This window comes from Canis aureus, chromosome 3, assembly GCF_053574225.1.
Source record: "Canis aureus isolate CA01 chromosome 3, VMU_Caureus_v.1.0, whole genome shotgun sequence".
NCBI lineage: Eukaryota > Metazoa > Chordata > Mammalia > Carnivora > Canidae > Canis > Canis aureus.
Genome location: NC_135613.1, coordinates 38,605,704 through 38,628,524, shown reverse-complemented (window position 1 = coordinate 38,628,524; position 22,821 = coordinate 38,605,704). Strand labels below are relative to the sequence as shown.

Here is a 22,821-nt window from a genome sequence, read left to right as displayed (position 1 = left end):
AGCGGTTTGGCGCCTGCCTTTGGCCCAGGGCGCGATCCTGGAGACCCGGGATCGAATCCCACGTCGGGCTCCCAGTGCATGGAGCCTGCTTCTCCCTCTGCCTGTGTCTCTGCCTCTCTCTCTCTCTCTCTCTCTCTCTGTGACTATCATAAATAAAAAAAAAAAAAAAAAGGAAGGGGGAATAGGTGCTAATAGGTACGGGGTTTCTTTTGGAGGTGAGACAAATGTTCCAGAATTATCAGTGATGATGGCTGCATAATCCTGTAAATATATTAAAAACCACTAAAAGGTACAATTAAAGTGGTCAATTTTATGATATGTGAATTATATCTCAATAAAAAAAAACCTTTCAATAGTTATGTGTAGCTATCATACTAAACTGTGTAGATCTAAGCCAACTGTGACAATATCGTTCTGTACTTTCCTGGCTTCCCTTGTAGCTAAAAGTAGCCATGCAACCTAATTCCAGCCAGTGAGACCTAGGCAGAAATCTAGTAGGAGGGCTTTTGGGAAAACTTTCTCTAAGATTAAAAAAAAGCCGGGGGGTGGAGGTGGGGGGGGGCAGAGATTCTGTTTTCTACAGTTCTTCATCTTCCAGCATTAAAGGCAATTAATTAAAAGTGGATATGTCTAGAGCTGCTGCAACTATTATCTTGCAACCATGAGGGTAAATAGCAAGAAGGAAAAATCTAAAAAATTAAAGATAATGGCTGGCCTTGACATGATCAAATCACCTTCGGACTTCTTTAGGGGTGAGAGAACAGGAACTCAAGCCTATTTGTTTAAAACACTGTTAAATGGGTATATTGTCACATGAGTTACTAATATATGTAAAACATTCAAAACAGCTGCTGGTCTACGGTCAGTACTACGTAAAAGTTAGGTATTATTATTGTCATAACTTAGTACTTCTTAATCCCTCCCCCTGCTTTTTTTACCAACAACCTCAAACTGAAAAGTCTGTTCAGACATTCTCCTTTTCCCTGCCCCCAGGATAGTTTAATACCTATCTATTCATTTACATTGTTATGTAGAGCTCAGCTTTAGAAGGCGACAAGTCATAATAGCTAAGATCCTTTCATCCACCAAGAGCCAATTTTTGCCCACCTGCAAATGTATTCCTGATACATGCTTTCTTCAGTGCAACCCACTGATTTAAATGTTTCTTAGTATTAACACTGCAGCTGAATGCATTCCCCATTCATTTTCTTTCTCCACTGCAACCAACAGATTTCAACCGGACCTGTCTTGATGGTATAGACCCCACCCTGTTGGCGATGACAGATTCCCTGGGAATATGGACATTTAACTACAAAGGTGAGGCCATGAAAACATACCACTCCCATTGGTAACAGTTGAGTCAATAAGGGAGGTGGACCTGACCCATGTGAAAATAATCAAAATTCTTCCCCAGGATTTTGGAACTTGAGAGAAGAGAAAGAACAGGTCAGGTGCTCTGTTGTAGCAGCTAGGGTTTGCGAGCCCACAAGAACTCTGTAACCATGTGGGGGAACACGGATGACAAGGATGAAGGGAGCATCTCCGAACAAAAGAGAAGACAATGCTGGAACTGTGGAGATAGTAAAACATGGTGTGGACCTGAGGAAGATCACAGTCTGATAGAGGAAGTAACCGCAATGCTGTGCAGTGAGCGCTGGGCAGTGCCCCAGGTTACAGCAGGTGAGAGGATGGGGTCCTCAGAGGAGAGGCACCCGAAGGGCCAGGGCAGGCTCCCTGGGGATTGGACACCAGCCTTGAACCTGTGGCCACATCACAGGAAATGGCATACATGTCACTACAGCATACATGTCATCACAGTCAAGCCAGCTGCTAATTCACACACCTCAGCCCAGAGAGCACAGTGAGGACCAAAAACAGTAACTGGGGGAGTGGGGAGGCAATACTAACATATTTATGAATCGCATTTATGGATGTCTTGGTTATTCTGATGGTTAAAAAAATCTGGAATAGAGAAAATTATAATGGAGAGGAAAAAATGAACCTTTATCTCACAACACAGCTCTATTTGTATTGTATAGAAAAACAACTTTGCTGAAGTATGCCGCTCACATTTTACTATATCCTCTTGCAGCCTTTTCTGAGTCTGTCAACAGCACTGAAATATGTTCTGTTTTGAGCCTCCCTGAGGTGTTCTGATGTAGGCAGTCCCCTTCTCCCACTATCCAATGAGGAAATAAGGGCCTGGTGAACTGAAAAGACCTGAGAATCACTCAGTTAGCAAGGGAAGCAGATGCGATTCTGCACCAGACTCTCCGACTCCAAGGCACTGCCCCCGCCACCACCTGATTCCTCCACAAATATCTGACCACAGGAGCCAACCAATCAGGAAGAATGTCCAAATGTCCCAGACATCTTTCATGTGCCTGTCCAGATTCATTCTTGAACCTTCTCCACCCTGCTTCCTGCCCCAGGATGCTAAGCAGAACGGAGCACACCCAAAGAATCTCTCTGCACCGGGGCCCTGAACAGGGTTTGGCCAATGAGGACAGAGGGAAATCAGCAGGCAAAAAGAAAAAGCAGCCTGGCTGAGGCTCCCTGCATCAAAGGTCACACTGGTGAGACTCTCCATACAACAGTCTCTTCGGGACCTGGCAACGCACCCGCCCCTGGTCCTTGAGGCCCAGAACTGGTACCAGCTCTACTTCTGGTAGCCCAGAGGTCCTGCACTATCCTTTGTGGTTTCCCAACACTTACCCACTCTTCTCAAATTATCCCATCTGACTGTGCCACCTGTTTCGTGCAGGGACCCTGGTTGACACATTGAAAAACAGAAGGGACACAGATGCTCCAATGGGTACTAGAGGAATATCAGGGGAGCCTTCTCCTTCTATCATGGGAGTTTCCAGAAAGGGAAGACAAAGAGCAACCATCATTACAGAGACAGAAATAAACCATACTTGCTATCCTCTTCCTCAAAATCCTGCCTGACCAGGAGCCCCTGAATAGACACAATGTTACCTGGGAACAAGAACACGGATAAAGCAGTATTCTGGGTGAAGATCTGGGACTTAGAGTCTGCTAGGGTACTCTTAACCACGCTTCCTTTCCTCCCTTCCCTTTGTCCTCTCCCAGGGCCTTTAATAGCTGAATTTCCTACACCAATGAATAGATCAAATTAATTTTAGCACAAGAAAGGTAAGAGCTATCAACCTCAAGTTCCCCGTTCCCTTACCCAGTAAGAACAGGTGTCAAAACAGTCATATTCGGAGAAAAAAATTCAATCACATTCTGACAGAGTTATCCTCACAATGTCTCATCTTCCAGTAGATTTTTATAAGGGGTGCATTCTAAAGGATCAAAGACTTTCTGGAGGGAGAAAAACATCAAGAAAAATGACCTGGGAGAGCAATTAAACTGACTTTGGCCCCATGCCCTTATTTCAAAACATGAAAGTGAAAAAGCTTCACAAATGAAAGCTCTAAAATATAAATGAAAACCTTCCTGTATTTTTTCCCAAATAGGCTGTGTGCTACAACCTAATAAAATTACAAATACCAGGGGTGCCTGGGTGGCTCAGTCAGTTAGGCGTCAGGCTCTTGATCTCAGCTTGGGTCATGATCTCAGGGTTGTGGGATGGAGCCCCGTGTCAGGCTCCCCACTCAGCATGGAGTCTGTCTGTCCCTCTTCCTCTGCTCCCCCACCCTCATTCACTGGCTCACTCTATCTCTAAGATAAATAAATAAAATATTTAAAGAGAATGCGCTGGTTGGCACCATTCAATCAGTAGAAATTAATGATGGGAGATGATAACTTAGCACTTTCAGTTACCCTTTAAAGGCCAATTTCTTCTTTACTTGCTAAATAAATCTTGCTCTGCTTTGTCTCCCATTTTGCTCATCCTTCTCCTTCCCTCCCCTCTAACCAACGATCAGGTAATCCATCAGTATGCCTGCTGATTCCACCTCCTGAATCCACGAGGGCTCCAAACTTTTCTAAGAACACCCATGGGCACTCCTGACCTCATATCCTCTTCACATCTCAGTTGGGCTGGAGCAAGTTTCCCCACCTCGTCACTGTTGATATTTTGGGCTGGGTCATTTTGTTGCCGTGAGGGCTGTTCTATGTGTTACAGGATATTTAGCACCATCTCTAGCCTCTTCCCACAAGATGCCAATAACACACCTCCTCCTCCCAATCAAAAATTTCTCTAGACTTTGCCAAGTGTCCCCTGAAAAAAAAAAAATCAACACAGGTCGAGAACCACTGACCTAGAGCATAGGCTTCTATCAGGTCTACATGCATCTACCCCTGTGCCCTCTGGAACTCATCCACCTTACCACGGACAGAATGCAAGTCCAATCAGGTCACTCCTCAGCTTAAACCACCACTCAACTCCCCATTTACTATAGGCTGGAATCCAAAATTAGCAAGAAATACCAAAAGTCCCCACCACTGGGCCCTACAGACTTCTCTGACCATAGCCAATGCTTTGTTAACTGCCTACAGGCTCTGTGTGCTTTGTGTGGATGGGAATCACACCAGCGCTCCAATGCCTCATGCAGTTCTCACATCTCTAGGCCTTTCCACTCGCTGTGACCTGCTTCTACACCAGACTGTCCCTTCCCTCTCATCCCCACTTAGAGAAATTCCAAATCACCCCCTATAATAGAGGGAGGGGTTGCAAACTCAAGTGCTCTCAAGGGTCAGGGTCCGGATGGGGAGCTGCAGAGCATATGCCTATACATGCCTCTCAGCTACTCCTGACTACACTGTTTCATCCAGGAGACCAGACCCAGTGTTTTACCAAGTCTGGGAAGCCAGAGGTCTGGAAGCTTATGTTTGCTACCTGAATTATTTAAAAATAAATAAAGAAATCAATAAGCATGGAGTAGTCGAAATAATACATGTCTACAGGCAGAACCTGCTAGCTGTCACCAGCTGTTTATGCTCTATGATCTCTAAGTATTTCTCATGGTACCCTGAGAGTATTTGCATTCCCATCTTTCCTACAGGTGTGACAAGGTCCTTGTGTCATTCATCGGTCCTTCCACTTGTTCTAATCTATGTGTCATTTCTTTCTCCCATCTACCCATCCATTCATCCATCCAACTCACCCATCAACAGAATTGAGTCCCCATAAGCACTTTGTTAAGAATACAAAAGTAAACAGACACAGTCCCTACTCTCAAAATGTTCCTACTCCAGGGAAGAGATAGGCAGACAATTATGATGTACACAATCATGAGAATATCATAAGTAATATCAAAGCACAGCACACAGACAACAGAAAACAACAACAACAATAAACAACAACACTTTACTCTCCCTGGGAGAGTTGAACTACTTTTGATGAGATCTGAAGTGAAGGTGAGAATCTGCCAGCATGATACGAGAAAGAGAGCATTCCATGTCATAGGGACAATTTGCACAAACGTGTGCAGGTAGGCAGAGAGTGGGCACATTTGAGGAACCACAAAAATGCAGTTTCAGCTTGAAACGGGGAACAAAAAGGGGTGAAATTTCACAGGACCCCATTCTTAAGCGTGCAGGGTTTAGTGCAGTTCCCGGCACACAGAAGATACTCATTCTGTTTGTTTGATTCCTTAGTTCAAATCTGGACAGGAAGACATGCTGATCAGACACGGCTTAACAGTAATTAAGGAGTCCCTGCATCGTGTGAGTTACACTGGGAGATTACCTAATAGGAGCTAACTAAAGAACTGTTAAGTGGGCCAATACAATAATAAAATAATTACAATAATAACAATAACTAAAATTTACTGAGTGTTTGTTACGCTTTCACAACATCTTACTTAATCCACCTAATAATACTATGCAGTATTATCATTCCCATTTTACCGATGAGAAATGAGCTAGGGCTCCAACCCAGGAATGTCAGAAGCTAAAGTCTGAACTCTTAAGCACTACAGTGGTATTTTTGGTGGAAAAATCCCTGAGGGTTTCTCGCAAAGCCTTTTGGTTGCGTTTGAACCCAGAGCATCAGTGTACCAAGGAAGAAACGTGTTCTCTTGGGGGCAAAATTGTCCTTCCAAAATAAAAGCTATCATGTGAAGTAAGCATAAAACCAACTGCTAAGTGGGTACTGCCACACAATCAAAGTGCAGGTGCCAGCGGTTTTCCATTACCAAAAAAGGAAGGGGGAAAAAATCTGGAAAATGCCACGGAGAGGGGTGGCAGGCAGCATCTCCCTCTTGGAGCTGGGCCCGGCCAGGCCTGTCTGCTGGGACAGCTGGGTGAAGGCAACCAGAAAAGCTGGATGACTACAGAGAGCCTATCCAAAACTGCGACTCGGAGACAGCAGGCAATGGGCTCCCTGTCAGGAGAGGTCACTACTGTTCAGTCACACACCTGGACTCCCTTATCTGGGTATTTGTAAACGATATTAAAATGTTTTCAAAGTGAACACCAAACTTCTACAATTTGTACTGAGCGTCTCTGTGATTCAGCTGATCTCGTGGATAAAGCAAATTTATCTAAAACATGGAAGACTAAAAATCTATAAAGGAAATATGTGTTTTCAAATACTCCCTGAGGATTTAGCAAGCACAGTTTCATATCTAGAGGATACTGTAACTTAAAATATATTTTTTTTCTCAGCTTTCTAGAAGAGGTTTAACTCTAGTTGATGACCTCCACTTCTCTTTCTACAGAGAAGTCATTTAGTTTTTATTATTTTACGTTTCTGCCACTGAATTATTTTTCCAACTTTATTAAGGAACAATTGACAAATATAAATGTATATATATATCAAGATTACAAGGTGATGATCGGATATGCATACAAATTGTGGAATGATTAACAAAATCATAACACTTGTCATTTAAATCCCTATAATACAGATGATCAATTTATTATTTTGTACTGATGAACAGTACACATTCTGCAATAACACTGCCTGCATTCAAATCACCACTCCGACCCTTGCTACTGTGTGGTTTGGTCAAATTACTAGGTTTCTCCATATCTCAGTTTCATCATCTGTAAAATGGGTAAGATAATATAGACTTAGTCTTATTGGTTCCAAATCTGGCTGAATGACCAAATGAAGGTGGTAGCGGAAAGGGAGAAGAGGCAGCGCATTAAAAAAATATTTAGAAAGGAACACAAATAAAATGAAGAGATGGATTTATCAATAGGCAGCTTGTCAGCAGGGCAGGCAGCAGGAATGAAGCCAGGGTTTTAGCCTGAACCCCTGAGAAGGGATGAAATAGGCAGAAGAGGCACAAGGTAATGGGAAATCTGAATTTGGAACATGCTGGTGAGACACAACTGTGGAGAGCTATGGAATTATGTCTAGTGGCTAGAAACATTTCAAAGAACAGAGCTGAGAATACAGATTCAGAAGTCACTGGCCCATAAATGAAATCGATAAATCACGCCATGTATGCCAAGTTACCCCAGAAAGACTATTTCAGCAGAAGTTGCAAACCAGTGTGGCCCAAGAGCCACATCTGCAACACAGACTTGTCTTGTTTGCTCCCCCCACCCCACCGCCCACCATCCAGAGCTCTAAAAAGAGTTTCAGCCAACATATAAAAATGTTCAGATTGTGAATTTTTTAAGTCTGGATTTCTAGCTTGTCTTGAAAACTCAGGAGGTTCTGCAATCCCAGGTGCCAGCATTCTGGCTCTGGGTAACACAGGCAGCTAGAGTTCACTTCAGAAAGCCCCCCCCCCCCCCAGACCAGGCTCAGACCGCACAGCCCACCAGGGCTGTCCCCACTCGCGCAGGATATCTCAGCCCATGCCTCCTCTGTGCTAACCTCTGTGAGCTGGGAGGAACATGAGTCTGTGACTTCTGCTGTATAATCGCTGGCTCATGAGAAGAGCAGAGAATTATGATCAGCAGCCTCTGCAAAGGAACACAGAGATACTCTAGGAGTCTGAATGAGACCCAGAAAGATGTATGAGAAAGGTGAAAGTATGTGTGGTACTATCAAGTCAAGGGTATAGGGCGGTCATGCATTCATCCCTGATTGCTTGGCTGACACCTCCCTTCCCCCACCATCAGCAAGCCTCTTCTGCATCAACTTTGACATATACTCCACGTCTCAACACATGTCCAAAAAACCATAGCTTCTCACTGGAGTTGTTGCAATCACTTATTTGTTTCCACTCTTTTTTTAAAAAAGATTTTATTTAGTTATCTGAGGGGGGGGGAGAGAGTATGAGCGAGATGGAGGGGCAGAAGGAGAGGGAGAAGAAGACTCCTCGCTGAGCAGGAAGTCAGACGTGGGGCTCGATCCCAGGACCCCAGATCATGACCTGAGCTAAAGGCAGATGCTTAAATGACTGAGCCACCCAGGCACCCCCTCTGTTTCCATTCTTATCTAACAAAAATCCATTCTCCACACAGCAGCTAAAGAAAGCTCATTAACATGAAAATCAGAGCATGTCATTCCTTCGCCAAAACTATCCTAGGACATACATAAAATATCCAAACCCTGGGGATCCCTGGGTGGCTCAGCAGTTCAGCGCCTGCCTTCAGCCCAGGGTGTCATCCTGGAGTCCCGGGATCGAGTCCCACGTTGGGCTTCTGGCATGGAGCCTGCTTCTCTCTCTGCCTGCGTCTCTGCCTCTCTCTCTCAATCTCTCTCTCTCTTTCTCTCTCCCTCTATGTCTATCATGAATAAATAAACAAAATCTTTAAAACAAGAAAATCCAAACCCAGAAACATACCCTCTATGGTCTTTCAAGGAAGGGCCCTTCCTACCTCTGTTGGCTGCCATCTCCAATAATCGGCTTCTCTATGTTCAGTCACACTGACTTCTACCTCTCTGCTGTTCTCCAACAGGTCAAGCACATACACCTGTTTGAAGTCCCTTGTACTTCCTCTTCCTCCTGAATGGATCACTCTTCCCTCAGTTCATTTCTTCCCACGGTCCTTGCTCCATTCAGAGGTCACCTTCTCAGAGAGTACTTTTCAATCTTCTCAATGCCATTCCTCATCTGACTCACTTTCAACCCCTCTCCCTGTAGCATTTTCTTCAGAGCACTTCCATTTGTATTTATTTGTGTATTCAGTTAATTTCTCACACTATAGTAAGTTCTACATGGTCAGGGATTTTGTCTGTCTATATGCAATGCTTCACATAGAGATGATCTCAATAAGTTAAGTTTGGGAGTGAATGAATGAATGAGTGAACTTGAACATGTGATACTGTGAAAGTTAAGGGATTATAGAGAATGGCTATTAAACACAGCATATCTTCACTCAGATTGTCCAGAAAGCAGACCCTGAGCAAGAGGGTTTATATAGCAACACTGCAATACGAAGTGCAATCTTGGGATGCCTGGGTGGCTCAGCGGTTGAGCATCTGCCTTTGGCTCAGGGCATGATCCCAGGATCTGGGATCGAGTCCCACATCGGGCTCCTTGCATGGAGCCTGTTTCTCCCACTGCCTAGGTCTCTGCCTCTCTCTCTCTCTCTCTCTGTCTCTCATGAATAAATAAATAAAATCTTGAAAAAAAAAAAAAGGGAAGTGCAATCTCCAGGAGCAGGAGTAGAGTGAGGACACAGGGCATGGAACAAGGAGAGGCAAAATGAAGTTGCCATTATCAAGTCATTTCCACAAAAATTATTCATTCTCCATCCACAGGACCACCCACACCCTCCACACTCCAGTCCCCCAAGTGACAACGACCATATCTTAGAACCATCCAGCGTGGGAGGAAAAGGAGCATTGATTCCCTACATGTTCAGGTTGTATACATGTGGGCAAAAAGTGAGATGCAGAGGTGGCCTCAACTGGGAAATGTAATGCTACATAATGGACATCAAGGCAGGCATGCAGCACAAGGGGAGGTACAGTTTATACCTGCAGAATGCCCTGCACGGCACTGGTTGCCACAAGGGCAGCTGGATCAAGAAATGATGCAACTTTTCTTTACTGTCCTCCTGAGAGGATCTGATGCAGGACAGAGGTGTCTGAGACATAAGAAGCAACAGTATCCATTGCTTTAGCAGCGACCTTCACAACAGCAGCATCAGTGCACTGGGAAAGGTGGACATCATATCACAACAGATGAAGGCATGACTGGAAGCAAACAAAGCAGAATAGCCAGAGAATAGGCTTCTCTCAGGGTTCCTCAGAGTATTCGCTGATTCCAGGGCTGGAGCATGGAGAGTCCTAAGTGGCACCCAATGGTGCCAGAGAGGAAAGACGTGCGCCAAAAGAAAATGAAGACACGTCAAAGGGGCACAGAAGCCAACCGGAAGGGGCTTGCAATGGTGAAATCTGTTGACTACTTGAGCAAGATAAGGATAGTAATGGATTGAAGGCAACAGAAGAAAATAATCCAGAAGTATATACTGATATAAATAAATAATTCAAAGAATAAATGAATGGTAGACAAACAGAAAGCCACTGATAGGAGAGATCCTAATAGATATGGAAGGAATTATGAAGAGAAAAAAAATGCCATCTGGCAAAACCACAGGAATAATTGCTGCAAGCAAGAATTAATAATGGATGCTAGAATTAGTAGGCAAAGGTATGATAGGAAGCATGATGTTTACAAAATCTCAAGGTATCTCCCCACAAGGCAATCATTAGTTACAAAAGGGAAAATGGTGTCCTTTCAGGGTAGAGACTGAAAGACATCAATGTAAGCAAGTGCCATCCCCTGTAAGCAACCCCAGTGACAGAACAAACTGGTATCGTGTGCCTCCTGACACAATGCACTATGAAGGGCATGACATCATGTCTTAGTGCACTATGAAGTGCACTAAGAAGGAAGTGGTTTTCCTGCTGAAAATGCATAACCTGAATTTTATCTTGAGGAAGCACCAAGCAAACTGAGAGACATAACACAAAATAACTGATGCTTCAAAGGTATCATCATGGTCATGAAAGATGGGTAGAGACTGAGGACCATTCTAAGTTATAGGAGACAAAGGAGCCAAGAGAACTACATGCACTGTATGATCCTGGGTGAGATTCTGACCCAGAAAGAGGCATCACTAAGATGACTGACAAAACTAGGGAATAGCGTAGTACGAATGTTTATCACCTGGCTCACTCATACTGCTGTTGAACGATTACATAAAATGTTGGTGAGAGTGACAGGAAGATGATGTGATGTAGAGACATATACAGAAGGTCCCCAGAGTATCTGGAATTAGTCTACTTTTCAGTAGGTGATAGGTACATGGATGTCCATTCAATTACTCCTTATACTTTACAAATGCATTATATTATTTTGCATGTATGAACATGATGGATTTTTCAATTAAAGAAAATTTAAATATACAATGAAAATATAATGGATGTTATTATGTTCTAGGTTCTGTTGACTAACCCTAAGTCCTGTTCTTTCTTGCTTAAAAGAAAAAAAAAAGTGCAAATATTAGAACATTATAAAAGGCATACTGGCACCTAACTAAGATTCTCTCCCTGACGTAATAAAGATAGCTTACAAGACAACTAAAAAGGGACGGGTAATAGCTGAGTAATATTCCATTGTATACATAAACCACATCTTCTTTATCCATTCATCTTTCGTTGGACACCGAGGCTCCTTCCACAGTTTGGCTATCGTGGCCATTGGTATTAATGCTGAGTGAAATAAGTCAGTCGGAGAAGGACAAACATTATATGTTCTCATTCATTTGGGGAATATAAATAATAGTGAAAGGGAAAATAAGGGAAGGGGGAAGAAATGTGTGGGAAATATCAGAAAGGGAGACAGAACGTAAAGACTGCTAACTCTGGGAAACAAACTAGGGGTGGTAGAAGGGGAGGAGGGCGGGGGGTGGGAGTGAATGGGTGACGGGCACTGGGTGTTATTCTGTATGTTAGTAAATTGAACACCAATAAAAAAAAAATAAATGGAAAAAAAATAAATAAAAAAAAATAAAAAGGGACGGGTTGCTTCTCAACCATGTGAGCCAATATTCTTTAGCACCTGTCTCTACACAACTGTAAATCATCTTACATGCCACTGGAAATCTCTGTACATGATCCCAGGGGTAGATGTCCCAGAGGCTAAGTGGAAGGACTATAGATTTGGTATACGAAGTCTTAGGCAAGGATCCCCCCTCCTCCACTTACTAGTAGTGTGACAAGGGGCAGGCGAGGGACTCAACTTCTCTGTCTCCAGATGTGTAAAGTAGAGAAAATGTCAGCATTGTTAGGTCAATCTGAAAGTATGTGCATCAAGCTCAAGTACTTTGTCTGGCATACACAGATACTCACATACGGTAGCAATACCTATCATCACTGCTATCTCTGTTCCTGAGGAGGCTGAGACTCAGATAGCAAGCCCATCTCTGCCCTAAATCCTCACCATGCTAGAAATGAATTGACATTGCAAGAGAGCATGAAACACAACTCGTCTACACTGACCACCTCACGGCTACCACTGCTGTGTGAGTGGCCTCATGCCAACAGCCCTCCTCCCAGTGTGAAGAGCGGGTGTAGTAGACATGGCAAAGGTTCTGTAGTCACAGCTGAGCTCAGATCCTGGAGTCACCTCCTGTGTCCTTTGTGGCCATGAGGAAATTACCTATCCCTCTAATCCTCAGAATACCACCATTCACAGGGTTATTAGAACATACACTGCATTGATACATATTGCATAAAACAGTGCCTGATGCCTAAGAGACTCCACAAACCTTAGTGCTTCCCTCTGGCTGAAGTACCTCAAGAAGGGACTCTCCAAAGAAAGGCCATACAAACTAGGGAGAAAAATACCCGGTGAGAAAGAAAATCTACTAACTGGGTAATCCAGACTCATTATAATCCTAGTTATTCTTTATGTTTCCTTAACCTCTCAGAGGTTCAGTTTCCTGACCTATAAAAGAGAACTACTCCCTTTTCCTCCACAGAATCAGGGCGGGGTGAGATGAGAGATGCAGTATCTTCCATCGTGCTGAGGGCACACCTAGGGATGAGTACAGACAAGCTGGAGCTGAGGGGAGTTGTGTGGGAACTCCCTCAGCCCCCTCATGTCTCCTGCTCCCTTTCTCACGAGCCTGAGTGATGGCTGAGTGTTCAAGGATCAGGGTCTGGAAGCAGTTATCGCTTCAACCCTTTCCTGTCTAAACCATCCAGAGCCCTGGCTCCTGGGCCCCTCATGGAGGAAGGAAAAGTCCATATGAAGGCCAAGTAGAAGTGTCCTAGTGCTTTCCAAAATCCACACTCCCACTCCCAAGCTTCACTACCACCTCTGTCAGCACTTTTCCTATTCTACACTCTGAAATCTTTGTCTGTCTTCCTAAGAAATCCAGGAGAAGACGGTAATTCTGTGTGTATGTTGCATTTTAGGCACTTCCTAAAGGATGGATTTAAATGTCATTCTCTTGACTTTGGAGGAAAATCTGAGGACAAAAGAGGGATTAGGAATTGTGGGATGGGAGAGGATGAAGATTTGAAAAATAAATTAGGTTAAGGTTACAGGGATAAAAGTTAAATAAGAAAACAAAAGCCCAGTTAAGGCTGCCATGGTTAATGTTACAAATAAAATCAAACACTTCATAGATCTCCAGTTCATAAACCCAAGAAACCTCTGTGGCAGCTCTCAGGAGCTTGAACAACAGGATAATTTTCAAGCAAATCAAAGTGGTTGGGCCCCAGGACAAATAGGTTGAAAGCCCAAGCATAAGCCTGGTCTCAGAGAGTTAAAAGGAATGCAGACTGCCCCAAAACACACCAGCCGTTTGTTTTTCCTGCCACCTTTCCAACGGTCATGTCTGGAGTGAGGATAAACAGTTCTGGGGGGGAAAAATGATGTGAAATACAGACTTTAAGAAAATAAAACACTATAATAACCCTTCTAAAGAGTTATATATATGTGCCTACACATACATATATAAAGAGAAAGAACCTATATATAAACACACGTATATGAATGTGCACATGTGTCTGCCAAAATTTTCCAAACTTCTAATGTTTTCAGGTATGAATGGCAAAGGCTAAAACAAACCATTAAGATGCTGTGGGTTGTTTTTTTGTTTTTGTTTTTAGCAAGATCAAGATCGTTTACAAAAACATTCCAAAAAACAGTGAAGGGTGTCTTAACATTTCACTTTCGTTTAATAAGATTATACTGGGTGCTTTGGGTTATTATTAATAGCATATTACACTCTAGGTTGCTTAGAAATATATTGGGTAGGCCCCAGATAAACCTAAGAAGTAAGGAGAGTGGGGAGAGAGCTTTGTCACATGGCATCCCCATGAAGGGCCAGGAATTGTGTTCAGAGCTGGGTGTGTGCTGCCTCCTTGCACCAACACTACAAAGGTAAATGATGAGTATCAGATTCCCAAGCCCACACAGCTTGCGAGGGGCAGGGCCTCTTCTGCTTGCCCTGGAATCTGGGTGTTCTGGCCTCAACATTGCCCATCCCCCAATGAGACGCTGACAGTCAGAAGCAATCTTTCCTAGTATTTCCCCCAGGACAGAGAAATGTCCCATATTCCTGGGACAGGCAAACAACACACGGCAGGGTAAAAAGCAGCTTGTCTGTGATCTCCACTTTAGCAGAAAAGGGACGAGAAACATTCTGGTCCAGGAGTTAAAGCAAGAAGATGAACAATTTACATGTGGCAGGTGATCAATATTTAATGCCGCCTGGTGTAGTGGTTCTTCAAAAATGTCTTTCAGCTCTAGAAGGCCCTTCTGTTAACCCACACTTCAGGGGGTGTACACAAGACTCAGAGAAAATGCATTTTTAATAAGGGCTGTGCCAACACAAGATGCTCCGAATGGAGTATAAGACTCGCAAGGGACCACACACTCTTGGGAGAAAGGGTCTGAAGGTGAAAAGGGGGACGAAAAGAAGGCAGAAATATATATTTTTTCACTCTAGGGAAAGAGGCCCTGTTAGAGCCCTGTCAGAATAATTATCAGAATAGATTTTTTTTCTCCCTCAGTGCATGAGCTAGTCAAATTTAAGGGAATCGTATCCCAGACAAATAAGTTCTGGATTAGAGGTACTGGCTGCTTTCCAATGGTCCATGGCATCTTAGCTGCTTAACCTGTGCACACAGAGCTCCAGCATCATGTACTCAACACATATGGCTGGTGGCTGACCACTCCCTCCACCCCTGCTCAGTCCCTCCTGTACAGTGGGCGATTCTTGCTACCATTGTCTCATTTTCTGTCCTGCCTTGGCTTTTGAATCTGATGCTTTACACATGCAGACAGGGAAGAAAGTCAGATTAGCAACAATAGGAAGTTGACAGAACAAGAGAAGGAGGTACATTTGCTGAACCCCAAGAGCCAAAGTCATCAATTAGAACTTGGAGCCACAGGGACCTGCCCAGAGGGTGGGAGAGCCATGAAGGGGATGTGACCACTGCCAACAATGTTACCCAAGGCAGAGAGAGGGAAGGACCAACACTCTGGCCTCCCTCTTCTTCCTGCCTCCCATCTCCCAAGAGTGTCAAAATATCAGATCGCAGGGGGTGAACCCCTACAATGCACAAAGGAGAAATGCAAGGGCAGCAGATGGATCTGAGCACAAACAGGCCAACGTGAGTGCTAAATTAAAATAGTGTGTGATTGGGGCACGTGGGTGGCTCAGTCAGTTAAGCACCTGTCTTTGGCTCAGGTCATGATTACAGTATTCTCATTATTCGCACTAGTCATGTTCTAGCAAGTCTCCACAAAGGCTGCATTAGTGAATACTGAACCGTTGTTCCCAAAGGAAACACAAGGTTAGGTTCCTGTGAGCTGCTGGTTACACTTTCATCAACAGATCAATACACAACCTTGTTTTATGCGTGCTTCTGTTTAAAAACACCCCATTAAGTATATATTGCTGACTCACTAACACTGAACTCATGGACAACAGCATTTAACTCATGTCTTAAGTTTACCTAACATATGTATTTTCTCCATAAGACACAATGCAGTGCTCTTGCACTTAGAAACACAGCACTTTGGAACTATATTTGGGGGTCACTTTAAAAAATGAAATCATTGGGGTACCTGGATGGCTCAGTTGGTTAAGCATCTGCCTTCAGCTCAGGTCATGATCCCAGACTCCTGGGATGGAGCACCACATCCAGCTCCCTGCTCAGTGCAGAGTCTGCTTCTCTCTCTCTCCCTCTGCCCCTTCCCCTCCTTGTGCTCTCTCGTAGGCTCTAATAAATAAATAAGATCTTTAAATAAATAAATACTGCAATCACCCACAAAAGGCACAAAAATGGGGAAAATGTGGCACTAAAAGACCACAAAAAGGACAGTGTTTATAGGATGAGAGCAGAAACAAGAAGGCTGAAGGTCATTTTGCTCAACCTTGGCTGAGAACATGTGCATCAGGCAACTCGAAAATTTTTCATCACTCTGTACATGTCTACGAAAGACTGCAAAAACCCCACAAGTATTGATTTGAGAGTTACAAATCTACACTTCGAGGGCAGCCCAGGTGGCTCAGCAGTTTAGTGCCACCTTCAGCCCAGGCCATGATCCTGGAGACCAGGGATCGAGTCCCACGTCGGGCTCCCTGCATGGAGCCTGCTTCTCTGTCTGCCTGTGTCTCTGCCTCTCTCTCTCTCCCTCTCTCTCTCTCTCTCTCTCTCTCTCCCTCTGTCTCTCATGAATAAATAAATAAAATCTTTAAAAAAATTTTTTACACTTCAAGGAGTTTGCACATATGGAGTCCACAAATAATCAGAATTGATTGAACAACAAGTTATTTAAAGAAAAAAAAGGCCCTGGGTGGGACAAGATAGAATTTTGAATTGGTATTTCAGTATTTATCTGTCCCTCCTTTTTATTCTCAAATGTTATCTAGTTGGTGTTAAGATTGCAATTAAAGAGGGAGAAGATTCTAAATTTATGGTTTCAAAAAGAAAAGAAAAACAAGGGACAAAAGCATTAAGAAGAGGAATCATTTAGCTTAGCAGGGGATCACCCCAAATATGCCCCCAGGAAGCACACCCTCAGATGGTTCCAAGGTGTCCCGCTTCTCTAGCCAAGGACTCAAGGTGGGCAAAATGCAAGGTGGGCTGACTGTGGGCCAGGCTAAAGACAGGAGGGGTACAGAGGCTAACTTGCTGAAGAGATAGCACACAGTCCCAGAAAACAACATAGTCTGGAACCAGAGACTCATGCCTGCCCCTACCAGCTTTAACAAAATCTCTCTCATGCTCAGCTCACATTTACTAATGAGATGATGTGAGCCACTTTTGTCTCAATCCAGCAAATACGACTTGAGCTCCTGCTAGGTACAAAGCACTCTACTAAGGGCTGGAAGGAATAAAACATTTTTTCACACATCATGTTCTACCTGTTTTGTGAAAAAATGAAGGGTCTAGATCTCTAGTTATACCATCTTTTTTTTTTTTTTTTTTTAATTTATGAGACACACAGAGAGAGGCAGAAACATAGGCAGAGGGAGAAGCAGGCTCCATGCAGGGAGCCTGACATGGGACTTGATCTCAGGACCCCCGGATCACGCCCTGAACTGAAGGTAGATGCTCAACTGCTGAGCTAGCCAGGCATCCCTAGTTATACCATCTTATATATGTAAATGGCTTCTATCTATAGAGTACTTTATATTTACAAAATCCTTAGAGACGTATGATCTTCTGCCTCTAATTGTCTGTGTTAATAATTTGTCACTGGTACTGGATATATATCTTCTGCTATAGCACATTTTTAAAATTTATTTATTGGTCTGTTTTCCCTTTAATGTTTAAGCTTCTTGAGAACAGACCCTCAAAAACCCTTGCAGAATTATTGCATTCAGATTAAATCCTTAACAACACAGAAGAATTCTTTTACAACATAGAGGATCAGGGGTGAAGTGATCCATCCAAGATCTCAGTTATGAAGTTATGTGTTTCATGTACCATGTTCCTTCTATTATTCCAGACCCACTGACACTGAGGCATGCCCCAGGGTTGGCACATTATAAAAATGACACAAGCCCAGCCAAGTTCTAGAAGCACGGTTGTACAAACAACACCTGAAACATCTATCCATCCTTTTTTACGCATACTTTGAGGCAAGAGAGGGAGCAAAGAATTTACCCTGGTTCTGCTTTCTCTATTTGTGTTCAAAAATATTTACCAATAGTAAAGGATCCTTCTAAGTTTAGAATGAAGACTCAAATAAAAAGTTTTCACTGACTTTATTCTAGATGCACAAACCTCCTCTGGGGACAGAAGGAAAAACAAAAAATGAAAACCAAAATCTATGAAATGCTTCAGCTTCAAACCAGGAATGAAACTAAGTTTCAGAATTGAAAAAAGCATCAGAATAGCACAAAGGCAAAGTAATTTAGCTCTGTGTTCATTCCTTATGCCATTAACAAGCGACTTTTAATCTTTAATCCTCCCTCACTAAGCTGCTTTTACTGTCCCATCTGCTCCTCTTACTCATGCCTTCAGGATCTTATAATTAAATTCTAATTAAAGTTTAAGGCATGTAATAAAGAAAACACTTGCGGAATGCCTTTGATTCAAGAGGCCAAAATAACATTTCAGCAGTTTGAAAAATGAATTATATCCTTTTGCTTAACAAGCACCTTTAAAATGGAATTAAAATGGGAAATTCCAATCTTCCATGATTTCACCAGCCACACATTATGTAAATATGTTCATCATCATGCGTTACATTTAAGTCAGCTGAAACCGTCATGAAGTGAACACTGCCCAGCATGCATGGCGTGGATGGGAGCTCAGGGGGGAGTGCACTCAGCGGAGCGGCCATAAATGACACCACAGTACCTCGATGTCATATGGACCTCAGCATCCATCTAGCATGACTCCCGAATACTCAGAGAAGAGGCTTCTCCCCTCCCCCTACCGCATCTTCCACCAAAACCCAATGGGTCTGCCTTCCTAGCATGTTCCATTTCTTCCTCCACTCTGGCTACACTAGCAGGGCCCTCCAACATCTCCGTGAATATTGTGATACTTCCCCAACTCTGGCATCAGTTCTCCGTCCCAACTGACTGACACTCCACCCCATGCAGCTGACAGTTACTTTTCCAAACATTATCCTCACCAGGTCATTCCATTTTGACAACAGGTTGAAATTTAAGAATAATTGCTAGCTACATAATTACATATAATATCATTCATAATAACTCATATGGCAGGCACTGTTCGAAGTGCTTTATGTTATTATTCCAATTTTCACAACCACACTGTTATCTCAAATAAGGAAAATGAGAGACAGAAAAGTTAGGGTACTGGCCCAAGATCACGGAAGCCATGTAGCAGCAGGGCCAGGGTTTACAGCCATGCAGTCTGGTTCCATAGCTCATGCCAAAACCACTCCTAAAACCCCAAACCTGAGTAAAGTATGGGAGGATTTTCTATTCTTCTCTCCAAATCCTACACATGCTCACAATTTTGCAGATGGACCATGGTTTTCCTGCCTACGCCTTTGCACATGCTGCCTTTTTGTCAGGTGGCCTTCATCATCCACCTGGTAGATTCCCACTCATCCTTCATTTCCTACCTTATGAGACCTTGCCTGATTCCCTGGATGGAGCTGATCACTCTCCCTTTTGCTACTGCAGAATCTACAACCTACCAGACTTCTGTTAGGCGCTAATGGCCTGCCAAGTGACTGTCCGGGGGACCCCTGCTTTCAGCCCCACATCCTTTAAAGAAAGGGTACACAGCAGGCCTTTGATGAATGTGTGAAGAATAAAGAAATGGACAGCTCTCTAAATCTGTACATTGGACATACACAGAGCGTGGTCAGTCAGTAAAGAGAAAAATGCTATTCTCCAGGACCATTTACAGAAGGAAGGAAAGAAAAAGGTAATTTACTTTGTAAAACCAAAGGATACTTATGCATCCAGCTCACTGGTATCTCAATACCTTGTTTTACTTTTTTGACTATCAAAATACATTAGTTCCTTTCTTCCATGACCCTTACAAACCTTGAAGGTAAACCTCATTCAGACCACAGCAAGGGCTGAACAGCTCTGGGGTGTCCAGACTTGACTGTGCTGCCTGCATCCCAGCATTCAGTCCAAGGGCTCAGGAGCACAGGGCCACCATGCCCAGGCACCCGTGAACCCAGGCCTCCCCTCCAGGTCAGGTGTGAAGAGCTGACCATCTCACCTGTTATTTGATTTGCACTCCAGGGCCTCACTGAGACAGGACCTTTTCCTTGACCCTAGGAGCCAAATAATCCCAAGAGATTTGACCCCCTCCCTTGGCCATCTTAGTTCTGTTCCAGATAGACCAGCCACTCTGAGCCACAGAGCTGCTACCTTGCCAATGCTCAGTGTCCCTCATGCCTGGAAGCCCCTAAACTTTGTCTCCCATTCACGGAGTAAGTAGCAAGCACAGTACACTACGTCTTTTATATAGCTGCATCGCAAATGCCTCAAAACCTTCTTACAAAAAGCTATTATTAATTAATCTATTTGACAAATCTTTTCAATTATCTACTATGTAACTACAAAGCTAGGTCACATGCCCACTGTCACACAGCTGATGAGTAGCAGAGGGGGATATGAAAACATTTCTTTTTAACTCCCATAATGTATCCCAGGCTGTCAGTCCTCCATCTTCGTCCTTGGAACAGATGAAGGTACATTCGAGAAAAGCATGTACTCAGAAATCTTAATAATACATACCACTCTTTATTATGATGTATCAGTATACATGGCTGACCCAACTCTTCACAAGATTCCAGTCTACATTTTCATGCTGTATCCACTCTACACTACCCACTGTTCCCTGAACTTGCAATCACTTTTCATACCTTCATTCATGTTCATATCTTTGTAATGTCCTATCTTCACCTGCCCATGGTATTTGCTCTGCAACACAGTTCCTTCACTCACCATCCCATATTTATTAAACCAGTTCCTATGCTAAGTGATAAAGATACAGATTTAGCGCTTACCTTTAGAGAGCTTACAGTCTCCTGGGAGGATAAAAATAAGTAAATAGGTCAAAACACTAAATAGTATGTTCTACGGCAGGAGTGAATAAGGGTTGTGTGGTAGCTCTAAGGAAAGGGTTGGGACCCAGAATCAGTGCCACCTCTCTGAGATGCTATTCTCTCCCACTCTCTCCCTCATTCTGTACCTAATCCCACCACAATTTATTGCCACTCATATGCTTCTTATTATGCTGTTCATTCTGCAGTCACAACATTTTTCACTTTGACTTACAGTTTATGAAGATTACTTATCTTCATCCCTAGAATCAATTCCTTGAGGGGATTGATTTCCTTAATACACAGATACATATCGAGTAGCTTACAGGAGTGCAGTGGTTAAAAGCATGAGTTTTATCATTTAAATCCTAGCAAGTACTTAACTAGCCATATGACCTTGAGCAGGTTACTTAACATCTCAGACCCTTCAACATTTTCTACATGTCTAAAACGAGATCAATCAGGAATATACTAAAGTTCAGCATGGTAAAAGCATTTACTCATCACTATCAGTTTTATATTTGGCCTCAGTCTTTGGCATTCTTTTCAATATCCATTCTGATACTAATTTAACCTGTGTGTGATGATCACCAGAGTCTCCTCCATATCTAGATAGTTTAACAACAGTCATTAATACAAAGTAGTTTGAGATTTATTGTTAATATCATAATATTCACTTCTAAATATATGTAAGTGGATTAGATCCACCTGGGGAGGTGAAACAAAAATTCTTTATGGGCTTTATATGGTGAAGACATACCAGTAAGCTGAATATTACATAGTATTACTCATATTATTCATATTATTATGAATGCAAAATGCTATTAATGATGATCTTGAAAACTGTTAATATCATGTACCAAATCAATTATTTAAAAATGTGAAATAATTTAATAATAGATTGATAATAGATAATAGATTGATAATATCAAGAGCTAGGGCATTACCTAGTTGAACTGACAAAGAACACTGTACCTTTTTTTGAGACTATGAGTCCACATAAAAAAGATAAATAATATAAAGCACAGTACTATTAAAAATGAGATAATTCTCATCTTTATGGCACTGCTTGGTTCTAACACTCATAATGTAAAACAACAATAAAGAATACATACAATGTTTGATTGTTTAGTTCCACTTATATCAAGAGGCTTTCAAAAAAAGTTCCAAAAAGAAAACGAAAAAAAGTAAAAGTTCCATTTTGGAATTCTTCATATCTTATTAAGGTGAATTAAGAGCAGAATGTCAATTTTACAATCCCCAAATTTCACAAGGAAGCCAAACTCCAAAATTATGTACAAGAACAAGGATGATAAAGTGTCTGATACAAAATTTTAAAAACTATAGAGTACATAAAATGAAAGAGTTAGAGAAAAATGAAGTCCCCAAGACATATCTTGTTCCCACTAAACAATCTTTAAAATCATAAACTTTGGGACACCTGGGTGGCTCAGTGGTCAGGCATCAGCCTTCAGCTCAGGGATCGAGTCCCACGTCGGGTTCCCTGCATGGAGCCTGCTTCTCCTTCTGCTTGTGTCTCTGCCTCTGTGTGTGTGTGTGTGTCTCATGAATAAATAGATACAATATTTTAAAAAATAAATAAAATAAAATCATAAACTTTAAAATATGCCATAAGAGGATAATTCCTTAAAACTCTGTGTCATTGGAGGATGTGGGATGGATAGGCAGGTGAGAAGAAACATCTGGGGTTTGTGTTTCCAAAATAAACCACAGTAAGAGGATAAGGGGTGCTCTCTAGGTGAAATAGTAAGGTTGAAATTACCATAGAGGGTTGAGAAGGGAAAGAGTAAGTGAATAAGTGAAGGAAGTGGGCGTTGATCCTTCATATGGAAGATCTGACTAGAGCAGGAGAGGAGAGAAATAAGGAAGTGGCCCCCAGTCTAATTCTATAATATGTTTTCACTTACTAAGGTAAGACACAGAGGCTAAAACATCACAGAATATTCCATCTGTACAT

The 22,821-nt window shown here is 42.7% G+C and overlaps 1 protein-coding gene across 20 annotated transcripts in view; it reads right to left on the bottom strand.

The window, feature by feature from the left end:
- Positions 1-22,821, bottom strand: part of FGGY (FGGY carbohydrate kinase domain containing) — a 413,890-nt gene that overhangs the window by 293,376 nt on the left and 97,693 nt on the right. The window lies entirely within an intron of this gene.